The sequence below is a fragment of the Danio aesculapii genome, chromosome 18 (assembly GCF_903798145.1).
Source record: "Danio aesculapii chromosome 18, fDanAes4.1, whole genome shotgun sequence".
In the NCBI taxonomy this organism is placed as follows: Eukaryota; Metazoa; Chordata; class Actinopteri; order Cypriniformes; family Danionidae; genus Danio; species Danio aesculapii.
Window position 1 is genome coordinate 45,591,408 of NC_079452.1, and position 25,477 is coordinate 45,616,884.

At 37.8% G+C, this 25,477-nt stretch overlaps 1 long non-coding RNA gene across 1 annotated transcript; it reads left to right on the forward strand.

Moving 5' to 3' along the window:
* Positions 1-322: 322 nt before the first annotated feature.
* Positions 323-5,694, forward strand: LOC130245473 (uncharacterized). The gene is made up of 3 exons (XR_008839333.1): positions 323-410; positions 2,178-2,314; positions 5,656-5,694. It is a non-coding gene; the product is annotated as an uncharacterized LOC130245473 (long non-coding RNA).
* Positions 5,695-25,477: the final 19,783 nt, after the last annotated feature.

A 25,477-nucleotide genomic window follows, 5' to 3' on the forward strand; every position in this document is an offset into this window, starting at 1 on the left:
TGTTTTTTTTGAGAATGACACCCAGCATTTCATAATTATTGTAATACTTTTAAAAAATCCAGTTTTCAGTGTCAAGCAATCAGATTAACTGTTTTGTTAGAAACGATTGGAAATTGATTAGAATGGATTTAAGACACATCAGATTAATCTCTAATGGAATAAAAAAAGAACATTCTCACTAATTTTCTCCAGATTCCCAAAGACATCTTCTTGGTGCATGATTGTTCATAAGACATTTATCAGTACAGCAACACAAATGCTTTTGTGTGCAGGAAGAATTTCCTCAGACAGGAAGTGAAGAGCAGTACTTTGGGAAACTCTGCTGCTGCTGCTAAGCTTCTAGAGCAACTGCAGTTCCGATACCGGATCTCTGCTCACCTGCACTCAACTCAACACTGATGCAGCAAGAGGTGGGTCTTCATTCATTGGCACTCTGTGCTTTTGACAAATAAAGCTTTTGGTTACCTTTAGATTAAGCCCGTTTCACATTCATTCATTGTAATTAAATTCTATATGTCTATATATACACTACCGATCAAAAGTTTGGGGTCAGTAGGATTTTTAAATGTTTTAAAATAAGCTTATCCTGCTCACCAAGGCTGCATTTATTTCATTGTGAAATGTTATTGCACTATAAAATAATTGTTCAAAAGTAGTTTATAATTTAATTTAATAATTTATTCTGTGATTTTAAAGATCATTTTCAGCTTTATTACTCCAGTCTTCAGAGTAATATGATCTCTCAGAAATCTCTCTAATATGAATTATTATTATTGATGGTAATAGTAGTAAATGCAATAATGACTAGAGTAATAATTTCATTTGAAACAACATACAATAAGAAAGCAGTTATTTAAAATCTTAATAAATATTTAAGTTATTTTTTTTTACATTTAATAAATGCCACCTTGATGAACAGAATAATTTTTCTTTCAAGAGTTCACACTTAGCTGATAATCAATAAAGCGTATTTGGCATGCTGTCCCGGGAGAGAGCCCTGAGCTCGTAATGTCCTCGAGCCCGGGCCTCCCTCCCGTTAGAAGGGCGAGAGTGGAGTTCGAGCTCAGGTAGGTCTCGAGGACTCCCCTGCTTGTCGCCGCGTGAGAAGTGTAAACTAGTGTTGTTTCGGTGATAATTTGGTTTAGTCAATTGGCTATAGTTTATGTTTTTGGACGGTGGGAGGAAACCGGGGGACCCGGAGGAAACCCATGCGAACACGGGGAGAACATGTAAACTCCGCACAGAAACACCAACCAGCCCGATAGGAGGTTGGACCAGCGGTGTTCTTGCTGTGAGGCAACAGTGCTAGCCACTGGGCCACCGTGTCGCCCTATTGGAAAAAGGGGGAGGAAGTAGGGGTGGAAGGGGGGGAAGCTTCAAGACGAAGATAACTGGAGTGAAAAACTGGTTATTTATAATGCTTCCGTAATCATATAATGGGTCAGATTACAAAGCTAATGAGGAGCCAGCCGTGTTGATCATAAGCAGGTGATCCTCTCGAAATTAGTTTATAAATAAACCAAACTTTAAAAAAAAACTGAAAAAAAAAACCTGACCCCAAACTTTTGACCGGTAGTGTATGTATATAGTTATGTCCATATTAAATTTAATTAAATTCATCTTTATTTCTATAGCGCTTTTACATTTTAGATTGTGTCAAAGTTGCTTAACATAGAAGTTTTAGTAAATTGAAACTGTGTCAGTCCAGTTTTCAGAGTTGAAGTTCAGTTTGGTACAGTTCAGTGTGGTTTAATTTTCACTGCTGAAAGTCCAAACACTGAAGAGCAAATCCACCGATGCGCAGCCCCACAAGTCCCAAAACGAAGCAAGCCAGTGGTGAGAAACAAGCTTCACCAATAGACGAAAGTGAAGGAAAATATATTATATTATATTATATTATATTATATTATATTATATTATATTATATTATATTATATTATATTATATTATATTATATTATATTATATTATATTATAATATATTATATTTTATTATATTATATTATATTATATAAGTTGGTGGTTCATTTCGCTGTGATTTTCGCCTGATTAATAAAGGGACTAAGCCGAAAAGAAAGTGAATGAATATTATAAAATATTTATTGTAAGAAATACACTACATCTGTTACAATGTATGCCCGTACGTAGCCCATAGATTCAGTTGTTTTGTCATTGCAGATTGTGGAGGAAGCTCCTATGACTATGAGAAGCTTGAGTTTGATCCAGAATGGCTGGCCATCTTGAAAGCAACAGCCAACCTAACCCTCTGCTGGACAACAGATGACACAACAGAGACAAAACATTGCAATGATCAGGTAAGTCAGGGAAGCAGTAAGGCTGCGGGTGCTGACTGGACCAGAACACCTCTTCACCTGCCTTCAGAACAGGCCTGTAGCCAGCCTGGTGAAAGGGGCGGTTCTTCTTTCTCAAAAAGTGGGTCTTTCTGCAGTTATTCGCCTAATTTTGTATTTAATTAGAAGATTTAAGCATGTTAGGGACATTTAAAGCACTATTTTTGTGCTTAAAACAGCACAAACGCTTGTCAGCTGGTCATCGTAACCACACTTTTTGATGTACCAAAAGCATTTCCTAAAGATTTAGAAAAAAGAAATATGAAAACAATACTTATTTTTAAAATACAAACTAAGAATCTGTTAAAGTTTTACATTTATTAGGCAAATAACAAACAATCCAGCACAATGAAATTTCCACTGTTACTATTTGAGATGCTGAATATGGCACTGTGTGACTTCAGAATGGTAAGTCACGCCATGCCAAATTCAGCATCCCAAATTCTGTATTGACAGCCAACACAGGATTCCACTCGGCTTTAAAGCCTTTTTCGATGGGTTATTTTCACAATTCATTATGGAATAGCAGTCAAAATAGGACAAATGAGTTCATGTATGGAACAAATTCTGGATTTTTTTCAGTGAGGAGTGGCTCTTTCGAACCACCCGAACCCCCTTCACCATGTCCTTCTCATCCTTATTCTCATCCAAGCGTGCTCGAAGCAAACATATACTAAATACTAAAGCAAACAAAGAAACTCTGTGTGAAACAGTATTGTTAAGACAAACACTTGGAAAAAATACTACTACAGTGCAAACAAAATAATATGAGAAAAATATACAATACATGCTTACATATGTAGATTCTTCTCCCTTTCATGAAGTATTTAGTACTATTTCTGTCACAACTTGTGACACAGTCACTATATTGTGCTTTGAAAAGTCGGTCTAAACTAGCATGCAAGTATGACTTTAAAACAACATTAGCACTATTCAATCGATTGCCAACAGTGTTGTTTATAGTCATTAGCTGCTAATGTGATTTCTTTATTTAGAATGGGCATATAATACTTTTCTGAAATTAAGGAGAATGTCTGAATATAAAGCAACTTAAACCTAAATAATGAATATTTGATTGATTGGTTAAAACTTTTTTGACTGACTCAGGTAAAGTTGGCTTTATATTTGCACGTTTGGACTTTCAAAGTCAATTAAATAGTGCTAATGTTGTTTTGAAGTCATATTTGCATGCGATTTCAGGCCGAACATTCAAAGTACAATACAGGCACCTTATCCCTGTTCATGAATGAATGAAATTAACCAATGTGCAAGGATAAAACCAACTTAATAAGCCTAATAAAAGCTAAGCAAATTCTGTTACAAGTATAGACTTCTCATTAGAAATAATAAGTTAACAAAAAAGTCAAGGTATACATGTACATAATCTATGAATACAGTAGTTAGCCTTTATTTTGACACAAAGTTGTGCTACATCTCTCTCTAGTGGCTGACTGAGTATAGTATTGAGAAGACAGCATTGAGGAGTATTCGTTTCTGCTCTAAATGCAGTTTCACCGAACGCTAAATATACATTTTTTGTGCTATTTATATTTAGATTATTTTTAAAGAAAAAAATAAAACAATTATTTTAGATTTTTTTTTTCTGTTTAAACGCTTTGAAAGAATTGCAAATAGTTCATCATTTGTTAAGCAGTAACTCTACATTAATATACATTAGCAAGCAGTTTATAAATACAGCTACATAACTTGTATTCTTGACTTATAAGCACATAATGTGCTCTATTATTGTATTTTCGTACTTTGTTAATGATTAATATTTCATTATTAAATTAAGTATTGCCTTATATAAAAACCAATTATTGTACTGTTGAAGTCAGAATTATTAGCCCCCCTTTGATTTTTTTTTTCTTCTTTTTTTTAAAAATATTTCCCAAATGATGTTTAACAGAGCAAGGAAATTTTGACAGTATGTCTGATAATATTTTTTCTTCTGGAAAAAGTCCTATTTGTTTTATTTCGGCTATAATAAAAGCAGTTTTTAATTTTTTAAAAACCATTTTAGGGACAAAATTATTAGCCCCTTTAAGCTATATATTTTTTCCGACTGTCTACAGAACAAACTAAGGTTATACAATAACTCGCCTAATTACCCTATCCTGCCTAGTTAACCTAATTAACCTAGTTAAGCCTTTAAGTTGGTATAATCCGTCAAAAAGACTTAAGCATTCATTTAATTGTTGCAGCGTAAAAGGAGACAAAAAACAGTTTATACTCACGCGTGAGGATTGGCGGGTTATAAACGATATAAACAAACAAAAGGTAGTCAAATCGAGAATCAAAGTTGCTATTTTTATATCCTTTACAGAAATATTATAATTGTTATTATATTATACAGTGCTTCACGGAAATCGCACACTGCACCTTTAAAATAATGGCGGCGCGGTGGCGTTGCTGTGGTTACCGCATTCTAAAAAAAGAATACGTTCGAGAAATATTTTGCTAGTGTTAACTGCATTAAGTGTCTGACCATCGCTGACATTAGCGGTATGTAAAAATCTTTCTAAAACTTTAATTTTAGGTTATTATATTTCGTTTTTTGGACGTGATTTTTGGTGAAGAACATTAAAGATTTTAGCATTTCTCTCGGTCAAATTGTTTGTGATTATTACGTTATATTTGTTTTTCCACTTCTTTTTTCGGTTAGACTGTATATTGTACTGAATGCTGGTTGGAATTGGAGATTGCCTATATTGTTGACTTGTCAGTTTCAGGATTTCGAATGTATATATATATATATATATATATATATATATATATATATTCTAGTTTATGTATTGTTATGTTCTTTAGTAGCCTATTTATAATCGTAGAATGCCATTTGTTATGTTGTCAGGTTGGTAGACAGATACACAATATTGTTTGTTTGTATGCTTCATTTAACATTTGCAGATTGTTATTTGTTATATTGTCAGATAAATATATCTGTCATAATGTATTTGTATGCTGTCAGCTTTAACACCTATTGCACATTACTGTACGTCTATTGTCAGATAGTTTGTTTGGCTGTTGTATTATTAATTTGTAATTTGTGCTGTTGGCCTGTTCAACATTTGCAGATTTGTATTTTTATTTGTTCAGATTATAGTTGTATTAATTATTGTAACACATTTATGTATTCTAAGTTTATAGATTGTCATCCTGTGAAGTATTTATTTATAGCTGCGAAATGTTATTTGTTAGTGTGAGAACAGAACCAGACTGGAGACAATGATAGATAAAGCTTTCAAAGAATCATGGAATTAAGATGAATTAATGACTTGATATTTTTCTATTGTATTTTGCAGATCGCAAGGAACCACATGGAGGAAAAAATGGAATCACACACTTCAGCAATGACTGGAAATTGATGATTAGGAATTTAATTATTTTTTAAATCAAATGGACAATTGCATCGATGTATGTCCTTCCAAGGGGTGGTGGTTGGTATAGATAATTAGGCCTTGTCCATGTCAGGTGTTTCTTTTTCAGGTAATGGAGAGAGAACAGGCAGAAGAGGGAGACTCACAAGAGCATCGGTGGACATATATCTGAAAATTGCTGGAGAACAGCATGTAGGGCTTTGTTGGTGCTGTCTTTGTCTTTTACAGGATGGAGTGGAGCAGAAGAAGGAGACTCACGGGGAAACGGTGCAGATATACTTAAAGACTTGGAGCTCAGCAAACAGGTAGAATGGTTTAAACAGATTGAACAATGGAGTTAGTTTTTCTAAAAAAAATTCTGAGATTAATTAAAAGACTTTTTATTTTTCTTTTAAGCAGATTGACATGGAGCATGTGGAGAAACAGGGAAACACACCTCAGTAATGACAAGTGCATCGAAATAAATTAGGTACTGCCTTCAACTTTTAAGTTGAATCAAATTAACTTTAAAAAACATTTAAAATTATATATTTGAATTTTTACACAATAAGTGATGGTTGGGTATTTAATCCAGCTTGACAGAGATGTGGTTGTATGCTTCATTTGTATATTGCTATTTTGTTTAACATTTGCAGATTGTTATTTGTTATATTGTCAGATAAATCTATCTGTTATAATGTTTTTGTATGCTGTCAGCTTTAACACCTATTGCACATTACTGTACGTCTATTGTCAAATAGATTGTTTGGCTGTTGTATTATTTATTTGTAATTTGTGCTGTTGGCCTGTTAAACATTTGTAGCTTTTTATTATTTGTTCTGTTTATAATTGTACTGGTTATTGTAACACATTTATCTACTCTGTTTACAGATTGTCATCTTAAAGCATATTTATTCATAGCTGTGAAATATTATTTGTTAGTGTGAGAACAGAACCAGACTGGTGGCAATGGCAGATGAAACTTACAAAGAATAGTATGAAGATTATTTAATGACTTGATATTTTTCTATTGTATTTTGCAGAATGGAAGGAACCACATGGAGGATAAAATGGAATCACACACTTCAGCAATGACTGGAAATTGATGGTCGGGAATTTTTTAAATCAGATGGACAGGTGCATGGATGTATGTACTTCCAAGTTGAAGGGGTGGTAGTTGGTATAGATAATTAGATAGGCCATGTCTATGTAATTTTGTTTTTCAGGTTATGGAGAGAGAGAACAGGCAGAAGAGGGAGACTTACAAGAGCATCAGTGGACATTTATCTGAAACATGCTGGAGAACAGCATGTAGGGCTTTGTTGGTGCTGTCTTTGTCTTATACAGGTTGGAGTGGAGCAGAAGAAGGAGACTCACAAGGGGAACGGTGGAGATATACTTGAAGACCTGGAGCTCAGCAAACAGGTAGAATGGCTTGAACAGATTGAACAATGGAGTTAGTTTTTTCTAAAGAAATTTATTGAGATTAATTAAAGACTTTTTATTTTTCTCTTAAGCAGATTGACATGGAGTATGTGGAGAAACAGGGAAACACACCTCAGTAATGACAAGTGCATCGTAATAAATCAGGTACTGCCTTCAATTTTTAAGGTGAATCTAATTCACTTTATAAAACATTTAAAAATATATATTTACATTTTTACACAATAAGTGATGGTTGGGTATTTCCTTCAGATAGACAGAGATAAATACAACATTGTGTTTGTTTGTATGCTTCATTCGTATATTGCTGTCTTATTTGACCTTTGTAGATTGTTATTTGTTATATTGTCAGATAAATCTATCTGTTATAATGTATTTGTATGGTGGCAGATTTAACACATATTGCACATTACTGTATGTCTATTGTCAGATAGATTGTTTGGCTGTTGTATTATTTATTTGTAATTTGTGCTGTTGGCCTGTTCAACATTTGTAGCTTTTTATTGTTATGTGTTCTGTTTATAATTGTATTAATTGTAACACATTTATCTATTCTAAGTTTATAGATTGTCATCTTGTGAAGTATTTATTTATAGCTGCGAAATATTATTTGTTAGTGTTAGAACAGAACCAGACTGGAGACAATGATAGATAAAACTTTCAAAGAATGGTATTAAAATTAATTAATGACTTGATATTTTTCTATTGTATTTTGCAGATTGGAAGGAACCACATGGATGAAAACATGGAATCACACACTTCAGCAATGACTGGAAATTGATGGTCAGGAATTTACTGACCATTAAAACTCAGATGGACGGGTACATGGATGGATGTTCTTCCAAGATGAAGTGGTGGTGGATGGTATAGATAATTAGATAGGCCTTGTCCATGTCAGGTTTTTCTTTTTCAGGTAATGGAGAGAGAGCAGGCAGAAGAGGGAGACTCACAAGAGCATCGGTGGACATATATCTGAAAAATGCTGGAGAACAGCATGTAGGGCTTTGTTGGTGCTGTCTTTGTCTTTTACAGGTCGAAGTGGAGCAGAAGAAGGAGACTCACGGGGGAACGGTAGAGATATAGACCTTTTTCTTAGAATGCAAATTCACCCATTATGCTTTACGTGTATGCGTAAGGAGGATGCTTCAAACTTCCGGTCGACAGATTGATGCGTATAAAGAGTCACATTTGGACAGCTTTGAAACAATAGTTTTAATCTATATTACTTTCTTTAACATCTTTAAACTCATACTGCTGTTAATCAGCGCCACCTTCTGAATGGAAAATAACCTCTGCGAGTCATTTTCCCCTCATTGTCAGATGGCATCTTGTGCTATTTAAATGGACCCTCGTCTTTGCTAAAGTCAACATTTTCTCTTTTTTTCAAATATTTGACTAACCCAAACAAATGTAATTCACCAAAATGTTTGACACACACATACGTACTGTCCCACTAACACATTGATCGAAAGAGTAGCACAAAGTGAAAATAAAATGGCATTTTGAATTGACAGAAAAACACATATCAGGATAAATATTACACAATATAAACTAACTAAATGAAAAAAAAAACTGCCCGATTAGAATCAACATGCAAATCAGCCAGCAGAGGATCAGTAACATACTTTTACTGGTCATTTTTGGAAATTGCATGGCTTACATACCTGTTAGTTTCAGGCCATCTTTGAAACACCTCTCGGGCAGTGTGCTCGGGCATTCTGTCTGAATGGGGAAACACCAAATTCTCCAAAATTGCTTGCCAAGCTTACGATTGAATTTCATATTAGGAATCTCCAATAAAATTAAACATCAGCTGTCTCTTTAGTTTAATTTCTAAACGTCCAAATCACACAAAATCTGCTGAAACTCAAGTCTGGTCCAAGTCCTCTCCCCCAGAGTATTGTCAGTCTATAGCGATCGATGATTGGCTCCTGTACTAGAAGGCGGGCTTTTCTCACCATATAGCGATCGATGATTGATTCCTGTAATAGTAGGCGGGGCTTCATTTGCCATATTGACCATTACACTTTTCTGCATTCAAAGCTGTACGAGAGACATGTTTTGTGTATTCTATAGTCTTTGGTACAGTATAACAGCTGACAGGTCGGGAACACTAACGCTATATTTCAACATTTTATCTGATGGCAGACACTGAATTAGGAGAACTTTTTTCTCTCGCACTTAAACTGCATCTGACAGAAGCATAACAGCTTTAACGCACTTCTTACAAAATTTAAGTTTTGCATCACAAAAACACTCCGGAAGCCACTTAAAACAACATTGACACCCAGTTGAGAAAAGCTGCTCTTGCTGATCACAATTCTAAATGGAAGTTCTAAGCATCTTACCGGAAGGTGCTGGTCACTATGCAGCAATGAAGAAAAAGGTCTATACTTGAAGACCTGGAGCTCAGCAAACAGGTACAACTGCTTGAACAAACTGAACAATGGAGTTAGTTTCCAAAGAAATGTATTATGATTATATATAGACTTGATATCTTTTTCTCTGGCAGATTGGCATAGAGTATGTGGAGAAACAGGGAAACACCTCAGGAATGACAAGTGCATCGTAATAAATTAGGTACTGCCTTCAATTTTTAAGTTAAATCCAATTAACTTCATAAAACATTTAAAATGATATTTAAATTTTTACAGAGTAAGTGATAGTCAGGTATTCCCCAGATAGATAGATAGATAGATAGATAGATAGATAGATAGATAGATAGATAGATAGATAGATAGATAGATAGATAGATAGATAGATAGATAGATAGTATTAAACAAGCAGGTTGAGCTCTATTGATGTTGTCTTTGTCTTTTACAGGTGGAGTGGAGAAATTAGGGAATCACACATCTCGGCAATGATAAGAAACTGATGGTCAGATGACAGATGTCCTTCCAAGAGGATAGATGTCTTGTCTGTGGCAGGTATTTCTTTTTCATGTAATGGACTCTACAAGCAGAATGAAGAAACTCACAAGAGCATTGGTGGAGATTTATCTGAAGAACGCAGGAGAACAGCTTGTGCATTGCTGGAGCTCAGCAAAACATGTAGAGCTCCGTTAGTCCTGTCTTTGTCTTTTACAGAGTGGAGTGCAGCATGTGGAGTAAAATAGGAATTACACACTTCAGCAATGACTGGAAACTCATGGTCAGGAATATTCTTCAAAGGCAGAAGGATGGGTACATGGAAAGATGTACTTCCAAGAACATGGGATGGTGGTGGGCATACATTGTTAGATAGATTTATTATTTACTTTGCAGGTAATGGAACCACAACAGGCAGAAGCAGGAGCAGACAGAAAAGGAGACTCTCAAGAGGAACTGTGAAGATTTATCTAAATAACTCTGGAGAACACTTTTGCAGATTAGACTGGGGCTTGTGAAGAAATGGGAATCACACCTCAGCAATGATTGGAAACTGATGGTCTGGATAGGTATTTCCTGGATTCATGGATGGATAAATACAGTAGAAGTCCTTCCAAGAGGAAGGGGGTGGAGGTGGGCATAGGTTGTTAGATAGATGTCTTCTTTGTGGCAGTTATTTACATTGTAGGTAATGGACAGACAGGCAGAAGAGGGAGCATCGGTGAAGATTTATCTAATAATTGCTGGAGAACAGATTGTGCATCGCAGGAGCTCAGCCAGCAGGTAGGGCTCTGTTGGTGCTTTTATTGTGTATTGCAGATTGGAATGGAGCAGAAGAGGGAGACTCACAAGGGGAACGGTGGAGATATACTTGAAGACCTGGAGAACACTTTGTTTATCGCTGGAGTGCAGCCAGCAAGTAGAGTTCTATAAGTTTTTTTTTGTCTTTTGCAGTTTGGGCTGGAACATGTGGAGAAATGGGAATCACACCTCAGCAATGACTGCAAACCGATTCCCTATTTCTTGGATTGATGGATGGTTACTTAGATAAATCCATGTCCTTCCAAGAGGAAGGGGGTGGTGGTGGGCTTAGATTGTTAGCTAGATGTCTTGTCTACGGCAGATGTTTTTTTTTCAAGTAATGGACACACAACTGGCAGAAGGAAGAAACTCACAAGAAGAGCATCGGTGGAGATTTATCTGAAGAATGCTGGAGAACATCTTGTGCATTGCTGGAGCTCAGAGAGCATGTAGAGCTCTGTTAGTCCTGCCTTTGTCTTTTACAGGCTGCAGTGCAGCATGTGGAGAAAAAAAGGAATTACACACCTCAGCAATGACTGGAAACCCATGGTCAGGAATACTCTTTAAAGACGGATGGATGCATGGATGGATGAACAGATGTCATTCCATAAGGAAGAGGGTGGTTTTGGGCATAAGTTGTTAGGGTATAAGTTGTTGTCTTCTCTATTGCAGTTATTTACATTGCAGTTAATGGACACACGACAGGCAGAAGAAGGAGACTCACATGGGGAACAGTGGAGATTTATCTGAAGAACGCTGGAGAACATTTTGTTTATTGCTGGAGTTCAGCCATCAAGTCTGTTAGTCTTGTTTTTGTCTTTTGCAGATTGAAATGGGAATTACACCTCAGCAATGACTGCAAATTTGCAGTCAGGTTAGGTGTTTCCTGGATGGGTGAGTAAAAAGATTTCCTTCAAAGAGGAAGAGGGTGGTGGTGGGCATAGATTGTTGGATGGATGTCTTCTATGTGGCAGGTATTTCCATTGTAGGTAATGGACAGACAGGCAGAAAAGGGAGACACACAAGAGCATCGGTGGAGATTTATCTGGAAATTGCTGGAGAACAGCTTGTGCATTGCTGCAGCTCAGCCAGCAGGTAGGGCCCTGTTGGTGTTGTTTTTGTCTTTCGCAGATTGGAATGGAGCAGAAGGAGACTCACAAGGGGAATGATGGAGATATACTTGAAGACCTGGACCTCAGCAAACAGGTACAACTGATTAAACAGATTGAACAATGGAGTTAGTTTCCAGAAAAATGTATTAAGATTAATTAAAGACTTGATATCTTTCTCTTTGGCAGATTGGATTGGAGCATGTGAAGAAACAGGGAAACACAGCTCAGTAATGACAAGTGCATCATTAAAAATTAGGTACTGCCTAAGATTATATATTTTCATTTTTACAAAGTTAGTGATGGTCAGGTTTTTTCAGATAGATAGATAGTATTGAACAAGCAGGTAGAGCTCTATTGATGTTGTCTTTGTCTTTTACAGGTGGAGTGGAGAAATTAGGGAATCACAAATCTCAGCAATAATAAGAAACTGATGGTCAGGTATCGCCTATTGACGACAGATGTCCTTCCAAGAGGATAGATGTCTTGTCTGTGGCAGGTATTTCTTTTTCATGTAATGGACACTACATGCAGAAGGAAGAAACTCACAAGAGCATTGGTGGAGATTTATCTGTAGAACGCAGGAGAACAGCTTGTGCATTGCTGGAGCTCAGCAAAACATGTAGAGCTCCGTTAGTCCTGTCTTTGTCTTTTACAGAGTGGAGTGCAGCATGTGGAGTAAAATAGGAATTACGCACTTCAGCAATGACCTGAAACTCATGGTCAGGAATATTCTTCAAAGGCAGAAGGATGGGTACATGGATAGATGTCCTTCCAAGAGGATGGGGTGGTGATGGGCATTGTTAGATAGATTTATTATTTACTTTGCAGGTAATGGAACCACAACAGGCAGAAGTATGAGCGGGCAGAACAGGAGACTCACAAGAGGAACTGTGAAGATTTATCTGAAGAACACTGGAGAACACTTTTGCAGATTAGACTGGGGCTTGTGAAGAAATGTATTCACACCACAGCAATGATTGGAAACTGATGGTCTGGATAGGTATTTCCTGGATTCATGAATGGATACATATAGTAGATGTCCTTCCAAGAGGAAGGGGGTGGAGGTGGGCAAAGATTGTTAGATAGATGTCTTCTATGTGGCAGTTATTTACATTGCAGGTAATGGAACCACAGCAGGCAGAAGAGGGAGCATCGGTGAAGATTTATCTAATAATTGCTGGAGAAAAGCTTGTGCATCGCAGGAGCTCAGCCAGCAGGTTGGTGCTTTTATTGTGTATTGCAGATTGGAATGGAGCAGACGAGGGAGACTCACAAGGGGAACGGTGGAGATATACTTGAAGACCTGGAGAACACTTTGTTTATCGCTGGAGTGCAGCCAGCAAGTAGAGTTCTATTAGTTTTTTTTTGTCTTTTGCAGTTTAGGATGGGACATATGGAGAATAGGAATTTCACCTCAGCAATGACTGCAAACCGATTCCCTTTTTCTTGGATTGATGGATGGATATATAGATAAATCCATGTCCTTCCAAGAGGAAGGGGGTGGTGGTGGGCTTAGATTGTTAGCTAGATGTCTTGTCTGCGGCAGATTTTTTTTTTTTTCAAGTAATGGACACACAACTGGCAGAAGGAAGAAACTCACGAGAAGAGCATCGGTGGAGATTTATCTGAAGAACGCTGGAGAACATCTTGTACATTGCTGGAGCTCAGAGAGCATGTAGAGCTCTGTTAATCCTGCCTTTGTCTTTTACAGGCTGCAGTGCAGCATGTGGAGAAAAAAAATGAATTACACACCTCAGCAATGACTGGAAACCCATGGTCAGGAATACTCTTTAAAGGCGGCTGGATGCATGGATGAATGAACAGATGTCATTCCATAAGGAAGAGGGTGGTTTTGGGCATAAGTTGTTAGGGTATAAGTTGTTGTCTTCTCTATTGCAGTTATTTACATTGCAGTTAATGGACACAAAACAGGCAAAAGAAGGAGACTCACATGGGGAACAGTGGAGATGTATCTGAAGAACGCTGGAGAACATTTTATTTATTGCTGGAGTTTAGCCAGCAAGTCTGTTAGTCTTGTTTTTGTCTTTTGCAGATTGAAATGGGAATTACGCCTCAGCAATGACTGCAAATTTGCAGTCAGGTTAGGTGTTTCCTGGATGGGTGAGTAAAAAGATTTCCTTCAAAGAGGAAGGGGGTGGTGGTGGGCATAGATTGTTAGATGGATGTCTTCTATGTGGCAGGTATTTCCATTGTAGGTAATGGACAGACAGGCAGAAAAGGGAGACACACAAGAGCATCGTTGGCGATTTATCTGGAAATTGCTAGAGAACAGCTTGTGCATTGCTGCAGCTCAGCCAGCAGGTAGGGCCCTGTTGGTGTTGTCTTTGTCTTTTGCAGATTGGAATGGAGCAGAAGAAGGAGACTCACAAGGGGAATGATGGAGATATACTTGAAGACCTGGACCTCAGCAAACAGGTACAACTGATTGAACAGATTGAACAATGGAGTTAGTTTCCAGAAAAATGTATTAAGATTAATTAAAGACTCGATATCTTTCTCTTTGGCAGATTGGATTGGAGCATATGTAGAAACAGGGAAACACAGCTCAGTAATGACAAGTGCATCATTAAAAATTAGGTACTGCCTAAGATTATATATTTTCATTTTTACAAAGTTAGTGATGGTCAGGTTTTTTCAGATAGATAGACAGTATTGAACAAGCAGGTAGTAGAGCTCTATTGATGTTGTTTTTGTCTTTTACAGAGTAGAGTGGAAAAACTAAGGAATTACACATCTCAACAATGATAAGAAACTGGAAACTGGAATTACCTATCGATGACAGATGTCCTTCCAAGAGAAAGGGGGTGCTGGTGGGGTTGAGCCAGACTCCGACTACAGGGGTTTTAAAATCCTAACCGATAATGAAATTTGGCTGCATATTATTAATATTAGACCAACTGCCACTACAAGCAAACATGATCATGCACTCAAGATACATTAGGTTTCCGTTTGTGTAGCTATTAGTGGTGGTTATAAAGTTAAATAAATTATGACAATACGAAATATGTCCAAACAAATGTTTAATAATAATAATAATAATAATAGGCTTATAATCTGCCCATTATGCCAAGATGCCAAGTCAGGAACACTGACGCTATATTTCAACATTTTATCTAACGGCAGACACTGAATTAAGAGAACGTTTTTCTCTCGCACTTCAACTGCATCTGACAGAAGCATAACAGCTTTAACGCACTTCTTTCAAAATGTAAGTTTTGCATCACAAAAACACTCCGGAGGCCACTTAAAACAGCATTGACACCCAGTTGAGAAAAGCTGCTCTTGCTGATCACAATTCTAAATGGAAGTTCTAAGCATCTTATCGGAAGGCACTGGTCACTATGCAGCAATGAAGAAAAAGGTCTATACTTGAAGACCTGGAGCTCAGCAAACAGGTACAACTGCTTGAACAAACTGAACAATGGAGTTAGTTTCCAAAGAAATGTATTATGATTAATTATAGACTTGATATCTTTCTCTCTGGCAGATTGGCATGGAGTATGTGGAGAAACAGAGAAACACCTCAGGAATGACAAGTGCATCGCAATAAATTAGGTACTGCCTTAAATTTTTAAGTTAAATTCAATTAACTTCATAAAACATTTAAAATTATATTTAATTTTTTTACAGAGTAAGTGATAGCCAGGTATTCCCTTCAGATAGATAGATAGATAGATAGATAGATAGATAGATAGATAGATAGATAGATAGATAGATAGATAGATAGATAGATAGATAGATAGATAGATAGATAGATAGATAGATAGATAGTATTGAACAAGCAGGTTGAGCTCTATTGATGTTGTCTTTGTCTTTTACAGGTGGAGTGGAGCAATTAGGGAATCACACATCTCAGCAATGATAAGAAACTGATGGTCAGGTATCGCCTATTGACGACAGATGTCCTTCCAAGAGCATAGATGTGTTGTCTGTGGCAGGTATTTCTTTTTCATGTAATGGACACTACATGCAGAAGGAAGAAACTCACAAGAGCATTGGTGGAGATTTATCTGTTGAACGCTGGAGAACAGCTTGTGCATTGCTGGAGCTCAGCAAACATGTAGAGCTCCGTTAGTCCTGTCTTTGTCTTTTACAGAGTGGAGTGCAGCATGTGGAGTAAAATAGGAATTACACACTTCCACAATGACTGGAAACTCATGGTCAGGAATATTTTTTTAAAGGCATAAGGATGGGTACATGGATAGATGTCCTTCCAAGAGGATGGGGTGGAGGTGGGCATACATTGTTAGATAGATTTATTATTTACTTTGCAGGTAATGGAACCACAACAGGCAGAAGTAGGAGCAGGCAGAAAAAGAGACTCACAGGAGGAACTGTGAAGATTTATCTGAAGAACTCTGGAGAACACTTTTGCAGATTAGACTGGGGCTTGTGAAGAAATGGGAATCACACCTCAGCAATGATTGGAAACTGATGGTCTGGATAGGTATTTCCTGGATTCATGGATGGATAAATACAGTAGAAGTGTGAGGGGTAGAAGGGGGTGGAGGTGGGCATAGGTTGTTAGATAGATGTCTTCTATGTGGCAGTTATTTACATTGTAGGTAATGGACAGACAGGCAGAAGAGGGAGCATCGGTGAAGATTTATCTAATAATTGCTGGAGAACAGCTTGTGCATTGCAGGAGCTCAGCCAGCAGGTAGGGCTCTGTTGGTGCTTTTATTGTGTTTAGCAGATTGGAATGGAGCAGACGAGGGAGACTCACAAGGGCAAGGGGAACGGTGGAGATATACTTGAAGACCTGTTCTATTCTAGTTCTATTAGTTTGTTTGTCTTTTGCAGTTTTCGATGGGACATATGGAGAATAGGGATTACACCTCAGCAATGACTGCAGACCGATTCCCTATTTCTTGGATTGATGGATGGATATAGATAAATCGATGTCCTTCCAAGAGGAAGGGGGTGGTGGTGGGCTTAGATTGTTAGCTAGATATCTTGTCTGCAGCAGATGTTTCCTTTTTAAGAAATGGACACACAACTGGCAGAAGGAGGAAACTCACGAGAAGAGCATCGGTAGAGATTTATCTGAAGAACGCTGCAGAACATCTTGTGCATTGCTGGAGCTCAGAGAGCATGTAGAGCTCTGTTAGTCCTGCCTTCGTCTTTTACAGGCTGGAGTGCAGCATGTGGAGAAAAAAAGGAATTACACACCTCAGCAATGACTGGAAACCCATGGTCAGGAATACTCTTTAAAGGCGGATGGATGCATGGATGGATGAACAGATGTCATTCCATAAGGAAGAGGGTGGTTTTGGGCATAAGTTGTTAGGGTATAAGTTGTTGTCTTCTCTATTGCAGTTATTTACATTGCAGTTAATGGACACATGACAGGCAGAAGAAGGAGACTCATATGGGGAACAGTGGAGATTTATCTGAAGAACGCTGGAGAACATTTTGTTTATTGCTGGAGTTCAGCCAGCAAGTCTGTTAGTCTTGTTTTTGTCTTTTGCAGATTGAAATGGGAATTACACCTCAGCAATGACTGCAAATTTGCAGTCAGGTTAGGTGTTTCCTGGATGGATGAGTAAATAGATGTCCTTCAAAGAGGAAGAGTGTGGTGGTGGGCATAGATTTTTAGATGGATGTCTTCTATGTGGCAGGTATTTCCATTGTAGGTAATTGACAGACAGGCAGAAAAGGGAGACACACAAGAGCATCGGTTGAGATTTATCTGGAAATTGCTAGAGAACAGCTTGTGCATTGCTGCAGCTCAGCCAGCAGGTAGGGCCCTGTTGGTGTTGTCTTTGTCTTTTGCAGATTGGAATGGAGCAGAAGAAGGAGACTCACAAAGGGAATGATGGAGATATAGTTGAAGACCTGGACTTCAGCAAACAGGTACAACTGATTGAACAGATTGACCAATGGAGTTAGTTTCCAGAAAAATGTATTAAGATTAATTAAAGACTTGATATCTTTCTCTTTGGCAGATTGGCATGGAGCATGTGAGGAAACAGGGAAACACAGCTCAGTAATGACAAGTGCATCGTTAAAAATTAGGTACTGCCTAAGATTATATATTTTCATTTTTACAAAGTTAGTGATGGTCAGGTTTTTTCAGATAGATAGATAGTATTGAACAAGTCTTTGTCTTTTACTGGTTGAAGTGGAGCAGAAGGAGATTCACGGGGGAACGGTGGCGATATAGACCTTTTTCTTAGAATGCAAAATTACCCATTATGTTTTGCGTGTATGTGTAAGGAGGATGCTTCAAACTTCCGGTCGACAGATTGATGCGTATAAAGAGTCACATTTAGACAGTTTTGAGACAATAGTTTTAATCTATTTTACTTTTTTAACATCTTTGAACTCATAGTGCTGTGAATCAGCGCCACCGTCTGGACTGGTTATGTAAAAAATTCAATCTATTGGAATGGAAAACAACCTCTGCGAGTCATTTTCCCCTCATTGTCAGATGGCATCTTGTGCTATTTAAATGGAGCCTCGTCATTGCAAAGGTCAACATTTTTCTCTTTTTTCAAATATATGACCAACCCAAACAAATGTAATTCACCAAAATGTTTGACACACACACACACGTACTGTCCCACTAACACATTGATCGAAAAAGTATCACAAAGTGAAAATAAAGTGGCATTTTGAAATGACAGAAAAACACATATCATGATAAATATTACACAATATAAACTAACTAAATGAAAAACAAACTGCAATAGATAGATAGATAGATAGATAGATAGATAGATAGATAGATAGATAGATAGATAGATAGATAGATAGATAGATAGATAGATAGTATTAAACAAGCAGGTTGAGCTCTATTGGTGTTGTCTTTGTCTTTTACAGGTGGAGTGGAGAAATTAGGGAATCACACATCTCGGCAATGATAAGAAACTGATGGTCAGGTATCGCCTATTGATGACAGATGTCCTTCCAAGAGGATAGATGTCTTGTCTGTGGCAGGTATTTTTTTTCATGTAATGGACACTACAAGCAGAAGGAAGAAACTCATAAGAGCATTGGTGGAGATTTATCTGAAGAACGCTGGAGAACAGCTTGTGCATTGCTGGAGCTCAGCAAAACATGTAGAGCTCCGTTAGTCCTGTCTTTGTCTTTTACAGAGTGGAGTGCAGCATGTGGAGTAAAATAGGAATCACGCACTTCAGCAATGACTGGAAACTCATGGTCAGGAATATTCTTCAAAGGAATGGGAAATGGGAATCACACCTCAGCAATAATTGGCAACTGATGGTCTGGATAGGTATTTCCTGGATTCATGGATGGATACATACAGTAGATGTCCTTCCAAGAGGAAGGGGGTGGAGGTGGGCATAGATTGTTAGATAGATGTCTTCTATGTGGCAGTTATTTACATTGCAGGTAATGGAACCACAGCAGGCAGAAGAGGGAGCATCGGTGAAGATTTATCTAATAATTTCTGGAGAACAGCTTGTGCATTGCAGGAGCTCAGCCAGCAGGTAGGGCTCTGTTGGTGCTTTTATTGTGTTTTGCAGATTGGAATGGAGCAGAAGCGGGAGACTCACAAGGGGAACGGTAGAGATATACTTGAAGACCTGGAGAACACTTTGTTTATTGCTGGAGTTCTATTAGTTTTTTTTTTGTCTTTTGCAGTTTAGGATGGGACATATGGAGAATAGGGATTACACCTCAGCAATGACTGCAAACCGATTCCCTATTTCTTGGATTGATGGATGGATATATAGATAAATTGATGTCCTTCCAAGAGGAAGGGGGTGGTGGTGGGCTTAGATTGTTAGCTAGATATCTTGTCTGCAGCAGATGTTTCCTTTTTAAGAAATGGACACACAACTGGCAGAAAGGAGGAAACTCACGAGAAGAGCATCGGTAGAGATTTATCTGAGAACGCTGCAGAACATCTTGTGCATTGCTGGAGCTCAGAGAGCATGTAGAGCTCTGTTAGTCCTGCCTTTGTCTTTTACAGGCTGCAGTGCAGCATGTGGAGAAAAAAAGGAATTACACACCTCAGCAATGACTGGAAACCCATGGTCAGGAATACTCTTTAAAGGCGGATGGATGCATGGATGGATGAACAGATGTCATTCCATAAGGAAGAGGGTAGTTTTGGGCATAAGTTGTTAGGGTATAAGTTGTTGTGTTCTCTATTGCAGTTATTTACATTGCAGTTAATGGACACACAACAGGCAGAAGAAGGAGACTCTGGAGATTTATTGAAGAATGCTGGAGAACATTTTGTTTATTGCTGGAGTTCAGCCAGCAGTCTGTTAGTCTTGTTTTGTCTTTTGCAGATTGAAATGGGAATTACACCTCAACAATGACTGCAAACTTGCAGTCAGGTTAGGTATTTCCTCGATTGATGAGTAAATAGATGTCCTTCAAAGAGGAAGGGAGTGGTGGTGGGCATAGATTCAACCCAGGCTCATTCTGAAAACATACTTCTACAGACATCTCTGGAGACCGCGGAATACGTCCTGGCGGCACGTTTTCCTGCAGTTTTTGTTTCGCGAATCCACCAGAGGTCGCTGTGTACGCTTTTTGAGATCTCAAATTTCCCTCGCGAGTGCCATTCGCGCCTGCTGTTCTCACGTAAACCCACCAGAGGTTGCTGTCGACTCACTCTTTTACAGACTTTCTGACTGAGCAAACGATCGGCTGACCCACTCTCCCCCTTCCCTAAACCCAACCAATTTTATCGATTGAGCCACCCACCCACTTTCCTAAACCCAACCAACACATTTCAAAAGCAGTCCAAAAAAATAAAAGCCCTCGTTTTGTTTTTTTTACCACGTTTTCAGATTTTACCACATTCTCACCCTGCTATTTAATTGTTTGTTTTATTTTTTGGATTCTGTTTTGTCATACCTGCTTTCCTGGAACCGCTCTTCACCAGACTCAAACTCTGTCTTCGTGGTCAACTCCTCTTCTGCGTCTCAAGTCCGCTGATGTACATGGCGGGCTAACGGGACAAACTGGTTGCAGCCGGAATGCCGTCCATAGGGAGGTCAGCAGTCGGTCAGCTGGTAAGCGCGAAAAGGAATGGCGTCACACCGCCTCGTAGCGTTCGTTTAAAAAAAAATTAAATGCAGCCATACGTGCCTCCGACTACGTAATTCGCTGTCTCCAGAAACATCTGTAGAGCTACGTTTTCACAATGAGGCCTGTGTTGCATGGATTGTTAGATGGATGTCTTCTATGTGGCAGGTATTTCCATTGTAGGTAATGGACAGACAGGCAGAAAAGGGGAGACACACAAGAGCATCGGTGGAGATTTATCTGGATTGCTAGAGAACAGCTTGTGTATTGCTGCAGCTCAGCCAGCAGGTCGGGCCCTGTTGGTGTTGTCTTTGTCTTTTGCAGATTGGAAATGGAGCAGAAGAAGGAGACTCACAAAGGGAATGATGGAGATATAGTTGAAGACCTGGACCTCAGCAAACAGGTACACTGATTGAACAAACTGAACAATGGAGTTAGTTTCCAGAAAAAAATGTATTAAGATTAATTAAAGACTTGATATCTTTTTCTTTGGCAGATTGGCATGGAGCATGTGAAGAAACAGGAAACACAGCTCAGTAATGACAAGTGCATTGTAATAAATTAGGTACTGTCGGCGCCAGTGTGTAGTGGTAGTGCGTCGACACACACTCTGGTGATTGCGGCAACCTGAGGTCATTCCCGCCTCGAAAAGCTCTATTGATGTTGTCATTGTCTTTTACAGAATAGAGGTGGAAAAACTAGGGAATCACACATCTCAGCAATGATAAGACACTGGAACAGGAAATTACCTATCATGACAGATGACCTGGAGCTCAGCAAGCAGGTACAACGATTGAACAGATTGACCAATGGAGTTGAGTTTCCAAGAAAATGTATTTAAATTAATTAAAGAGCTTGGATTATTCTTTCTCTTAAGCAGACTGGCATGGAGCATGTGGGAGAAACGGAAACACACCTCAGTAATGACAAGTGCATCGTAATAAATTAGTACTGCACTTTATTTTTAAGGTGAATTAAATTAACTTTACTGTATAAATATTTAAAATTATATATAGGTATAGTTAGGTATTTTCTTCAGACAGACAGACAGACAGACAGACAGACAGACAGACGACAGACAGACAGACAGACAGACAGACAGACAGACAACAGACAGACAGACAGACAGACAGACGATAGATAGATAGATTAGATAGATAGATAGATAGATAGATAGATAGATAATAGATAGATAGATAGATAGATAGTATTGCACCAGACGGTAGAGCTCTATTGATGCTGTCTTTGTTTTTTACAGAGTGGAGTGGAGGGAACTAGGGAATCACACATCTGGAGCTCAGCAAGCATGTAGAGCTCTGTTAGTCCTGTCTTTGTCTTTTACAGACTGGAGTGCAGCATGAGGAGAAAAACAAGAATTACACACCTCAGCATTGACTGGAAACTGAGGGTCAGGAATATCTTTTAAAAACAAGGTTTGGTCCATGGATGGATGTCCTTCCAAGAGGAAGGGGGTGGTGGTGGGCTTAGATTGTTAGATGTCTTCTGTCTGTCTAAGCCTGGAGATTTATCTGAAAACAAGAATTGCTGGAGAGCAGCTTGTATATTGCAGGAGCTCAGCCAGCAGATAAGGCTCTGTTGGTGCTGTCTTTGTTTTTTGCAGATTGGAGTGGAACTGAAGCAGGAGATAATGAAGATTTTTATTCTCTAAAAGTATTCTCTAAATGTGTGCAGCATTTTATGTTATCTTAAAGCAAAAATGCAAGACCCAAAAAGGGTCTTTCTAAATAATAATTAAAAATGCATCGCTCAAGGTCTCAAAACACTTTTCTGGTCAGTGAAGATTGAGCAATTCGGAAACCCACCAAACCTCTCTGGCCAGAAATCTAACCTGATTAATGCTTTCCCAAGTGTATTTAAATGTATCTGAGTCTATATTGACTTATGTTTTAATCAAAGTTCTCAAATATGTTCTTTTAATAATGATTTATGTTATCATCTAGAAAATTTTGTTTTTAAGTTATAGATGCCACAATAAAAATGAGACAAAATATTTGGCCCACATCAAAAAGTACAGTAGCTAACTTATGAACCATAAAGTACTTCAATTAATCTCTTGCTATACTTATATATTATAAAATATGCTGTGGTAGCCTAATAAAACTATTGTCTAACATAAACAATTTACCCAATACTGGACAAAATTATCTACAAATATAGGTTACTGTATATTACAAAAAACGTACTGTATTAACTGAGCCAGTAACAAACTGCTTTAAATACTATACTATGTAACACACTTTACTATGTTAAAAATAGTAGTGTTCATGAAGTACTATATTTTTTAATGTGGGTGTTAGAAAAAGTGTCAGGAAGCGGTTGGGTGGTGTCAGTGTAAAGCTGGAAAAGCTACAATACTGAACTGCGTATTTTAATTATCTGTCTTACTGCAATATAATTAATCAGAGTCCATTCCCTTTTGAGGAGAAAGAATCTCCAATTTCATAGTTATTTATTGTTACATGTTGAAATTGACAGCAGATTTGAGACATTTATCTAACGATCTATTGCTATGCAGAAAAGCTTTACTGACGTAAGAACCAATACTTTAGTGTTTTTGAACCATATTACAGTGCATTATACTCTATATACCATAGTATTAACAACATGTTCATGAATGCTACATCATACTGCATTATTAGCTACAGTAAATTAAATTACTGTCATAATTATGGTAATTCAGTTACTACAACAACAAATGTTTTATATATATATATACACACACATACATATATACATAATATAAACATAGCCCAGTATTTGGTCATTTGTTTATTTTAATAGCTGTTGTATTATTACCACAACAACTATAGAATTCCAACAGAATAACAGAAAAGTAGTTTTTACTATAGTGAGGTTCAAAAACACTAGAATTTACCATAAGTAGTATGTTTTGTTTTGCTTTGTTTTTTCATGTGGGGCCACGCACCGGTGTGTGGGAGCGGCCGTTCTCCTGATCAGCAGTTACCAACCCCCAAACCCAGCTGACATGAAAACCAGGAGGTCAAGAGGAGGAGTATATTAGCATATCCTGCTTAAGGCATGTCTAAACAATAGTACATAGATTGTGCTTTAGACTAGATAAATGTTTCTTGTGGGTTCACCACTACATAGTTGAGACAAAAAACTGTCAAACGAGACCAAACATGACAAAGTTACTTAAAGGAGAACAGCAGTAGATTGATGATATATTATTGGAAGGATCATGCTTACTGAGACAAATGGCCCAAATGTGTTTTTGAGGTGTAATAAACTCTGCCTTCAGGAGCCATCCTGTGCTTGGACTGTCCCAGCATTCATTAGCATTGAAGGGATCGTAAAACTTCCACAAGTATTTACTCAGCCCTTCACCCATTCAAGATGAGAGGTAGGATCTAATGTGATTTAGGAACAGATTTTTATTTTTGAGTACTATTTTTGCTTTGACAACTGATACCCTTTAAATCTGCTGCTTTTTGTGATTATATATGTTTTGCTCCCATTACTTTCATCAGATATGTTATCAGGCGGAATTTTCTACTCATCAAGTGTTGATAGCGTACAGGATTGTTTGACTCCCTTTTGCACATTTTCAGATGATTTAGGTGATTTCACACATGCACCTATTATATATATATATATATATATTTATATATATATATATATATTATATATTAATATATATATATATATATATATTAGGGGTGTCAAAATGAATTGTTTCTTCAATGCACCATGATGAAGATGGGGACTGTTTGACATCGGTTCAGTAAAAGATAATAACTGGTTATTACATACTGACATTATTTATCTCCTATGCACGATGTCGTAGTAGAATACTATAGCGAAGGAGGGCGAGTAATGCTACTTTAAAGGTAGATAATTACGCACAGCTCAACTGCTTGAAAGTTTTCTTGTATTTCGTTGACACTGAAGAAGGCACAGCACACGAGCCGCTTTTTCACTACTAGGGAGAAATGCTTTAAACCCCATATCTGCCTCTCTCTCTCTCACACACACACACACACACACACAGTTTGGACATTTGACCCGCTGGGGTGTTTGTGAGGTAACTTTTCCTCTCCTCTTGGCTGTTAAAGCCATTAATGGATCCAGGCACGAGCGTGCCTGTGGTGCGAGTTTTCTCTATTATGGATTACCTGTGATAACCACGTATTATGCACATATAGACTGTAACCACAGCTGTTCTTCCTGCAATCACACATCGGTGAACAGCGCTTTCTTTCTAAAGCCAAAACGCAGCCCGTTCTGTTAAGTGGTGACGAATCATAGGGGTGTACGCGCTCAAAAAAGGAAGCGGGATAATTTTTACATTAGTTTATTTGCTGTAAATGCTCATTGCTGTCTTCTGTGCATGCGTTGAAGTTTTGTTTGATACATACAAAAAGGTTTTCTTTGAGCAGGTCAAATTAAAAGATACAGTTCATATATATGCCTGCTTGTATTAAAGGACAAATATTGTAATTACAAATAATATGTAAATATTATTATATT